The sequence below is a fragment of the Myotis davidii genome, unplaced genomic scaffold (assembly GCF_000327345.1).
Source record: "Myotis davidii unplaced genomic scaffold, ASM32734v1 scaffold296, whole genome shotgun sequence".
Taxonomy (NCBI): domain Eukaryota; kingdom Metazoa; phylum Chordata; class Mammalia; order Chiroptera; family Vespertilionidae; genus Myotis; species Myotis davidii.
Window position 1 is genome coordinate 2,351,365 of NW_006288889.1, and position 3,021 is coordinate 2,354,385.

The 3,021-nt window shown below is 63.1% G+C and overlaps 1 long non-coding RNA gene across 1 annotated transcript in view; it reads right to left on the reverse strand.

Moving 5' to 3' along the window:
- Positions 1–2,874, reverse strand: part of LOC107182701 — an 8,685-nt gene extending 5,811 nt beyond the window's left edge. Inside the window, exon 1 of the long non-coding RNA XR_001513412.1 lies at positions 2,847–2,874. This is a non-coding gene — a long non-coding RNA (uncharacterized LOC107182701). The remainder of the gene's footprint in view (positions 1–2,846) is intronic.
- Between the last annotated feature and the right edge of the window lie 147 nt (positions 2,875–3,021).

A 3,021-nucleotide genomic window follows, 5' to 3' on the forward strand; every position in this document is an offset into this window, starting at 1 on the left:
GCCTCCCTCACCCCCGCCCCCCCCTCCACAGGCTGTGATCCTCCCCCAACCCCGCCTCCACCTCCACATGGTGTGAGACTCCCTCAACCCCAATATACCTCCACATTGAGTGAGCCTCCCTCAGCCCCGCCTCCACCTCCACATAGTGTGAGCCTCCCTCAGCCCCGCCTTCACCTCCACATGGTGTGAGCCTCCCTCAGGCCCCTCCAACTCCACATGGTGTGAGCTGCCCTCAGCCTGCCTCCACCTCCATGTGCTGTGAGCCTCCCTCAATCCGCCTCCACCTCCACGTGGTGTGAACCTCCCTCAGCCTGCCTCCACCTCCACATGGTGTGAGTCTCCCTCAGCCCCGCCTCCACCTCCACATAGTGTGAGCCTCCCTCAGCCCCGCCTTCACCTCCACATGGTGTGAGCCTCCCTCAGGCCCCTCCAACTCCACATGGTGTGAGCTGCCCTCAGCCTGCCTCCACCTCCATGTGCTGTGAGCCTCCCTCAATCCGCCTCCACCTCCACGTGGTGTGAACCTCCCTCAGCCTGCCTCCACCTCCACATGGTGTGAGTCTCCCTCAGCCCCGCCTCCACCTCCACATAGTGTGAGCCTCCCTCAGCCCCGCCTTCACCTCCACATGGTGTGAGCCTCCCTCAGGCCCCTCCAACTCCACATGGTGTGAGCTGCCCTCAGCCTGCCTCCACCTCCATGTGCTGTGAGCCTCCCTCAATCCGCCTCCACCTCCACGTGGTGTGAACCTCCCTCAGCCTGCCTCCACCTCCACATGGTGTGAGTCTCCCTCAGCCCCGCCTCCACCTCCACATAGTGTGAGCCTCCCTCAGCCCCGCCTTCACCTCCACATGGTGTGAGCCTCCCTCAGGCCCCTCCAACTCCACATGGTGTGAGCTGCCCTCAGCCTGCCTCCACCTCCATGTGCTGTGAGCCTCCCTCAATCCGCCTCCACCTCCACGTGGTGTGAACCTCCCTCAGCCTGCCTCCACCTCCACATGGTGTGAGTCTCCCTCAGCCCCGCCTCCACCTCCACATAGTGTGAGCCTCCCTCAGCCCCGCCTTCACCTCCACATGGTGTGAGCCTCCCTCAGGCCCCTCCAACTCCACATGGTGTGAGCTGCCCTCAGCCTGCCTCCACCTCCATGTGCTGTGAGCCTCCCTCAATCCGCCTCCACCTCCACGTGGTGTGAACCTCCCTCAGCCTGCCTCCACCTCCACATGGTGTGAGCCTCTCTCAGCCCCGCATCCACCTCCATGTGCTCTGAGCCTCCCTCAACCCGCCTCCACAAGGTGTGAGTTTCCCTCAGCCCGCCTACACCTACACATGGTGTGAGCCTCCCACAGCCCGCATCCACCTCCACATGGTGTGAGCATCCCTCAACCCCGCCTCCACCTCCACATGCTGTGAGCCTCCTCAGGCCCCTCCAACTCCACATGGTGTGAGCTGCCCTCAGCCTGCCTCCACCTCCATGTGCTGTGAGCTCCCTCGGCCCGCCTCCACCTCCACATGGTGTGAGCCTCTCTCAGCCCCGCATCCACCTCCATGTGCTGTGAGCCTCCCTCAGCCCGCCTCCACCTCCATGTGCGGTGAGCCTCCCTCAACACGACTCCACAAGGTGTGAGTCTCCCTCAGCCTGCCTCCACCTCCATGTGCTGTGAGCTCCCTCGGCCCGCCTCCACCTCCACATGGTGTGAGCCTCTCTCAGCCCCGCATCCACCTCCATGTGCTGTGAGCCTCCCTCAGCCCGCCTCCACCTCCATGTGCGGTGAGCCTCCCTCAACACGACTCCACAAGGTGTGAGTCTCCCTCAGCCTGCCTCCACCTCCATGTGCTGTGAGCTCCCTCGGCCCGCCTCCACCTCCACATGGTGTGAGCCTCTCTCAGCCCCGCATCCACCTCCATGTGCTGTGAGCCTCCCTCAGCCCGCCTCCACCTCCATGTGCGGTGAGCCTCCCTCAACACGACTCCACAAGGTGTGAGTCTCCCTCAGCCTGCCTCCACCTCCATGTGCTGTGAGCTCCCTCGGCCCGCCTCCACCTCCACATGGTGTGAGCCTCTCTCAGCCCCGCATCCACCTCCATGTGCTGTGAGCCTCCCTCAGCCCGCCTCCACCTCCATGTGCGGTGAGCCTCCCTCAACACGACTCCACAAGGTGTGAGTCTCCCTCAGCCTGCCTCCACCTCCATGTGCTGTGAGCTCCCTCGGCCCGCCTCCACCTCCACATGGTGTGAGCCTCTCTCAGCCCCGCATCCACCTCCATGTGCTGTGAGCCTCCCTCAGCCCGCCTCCACCTCCATGTGCGGTGAGCCTCCCTCAACACGACTCCACAAGGTGTGAGTCTCCCTCAGCCTGCCTCCACCTCCATGTGCTGTGAGCATCCCTCAACCCACCTCCACATGGTGTGAGTCTCTCTCGGCCCCGCCTCCACCTCCACATGGTGTGAGCCTCTGTAAGTGCCCTTGTCCGGAATCAAACCCAGGACCCTTTGGTCCAAAGGCGATGCTCTATCCGCTGAGCCAAACCGACAAGGGCTATATGTCCCTTTTAAAGGACACAGACTTGTATACCAAACTTCAGAAAGTCTTATTACCTCACAGTAGGAAATGTTTTCACAATGTTGCGCCTCCACCTCCACATGATGTGAGCCTTCCTCAACCGGCCCCACCTCCACATGCTGTGAGCATCCCGCAGCCCCGCCTCCACCTCCTCGTGTTGTGAGCCTCCCTCAGCCTGCCTCCACCTCCATGTGCTGTGAGCCTCCCTCAACCCGACTCCACACGGTGTGAGTCTCCCTCAGTCCGCCTCCATCTCCACATGGTGTGAGCCTCCCTCAGGCCCCTCCACCTCCACATGGTGTGAGCCTCCCTCAACCTGCCTCCACCTCCACATCCTGTGAGCCTCTCTCAGCCATGCCTCCACCTCCACATGCTGTGAGCCTCCCTCAGCCCACCTCCACGTGCTGTGAGCCTTCTTCAACACACCTCCACATGGTGTGAGTCTCCCTCAGCCCCGCCTCCCC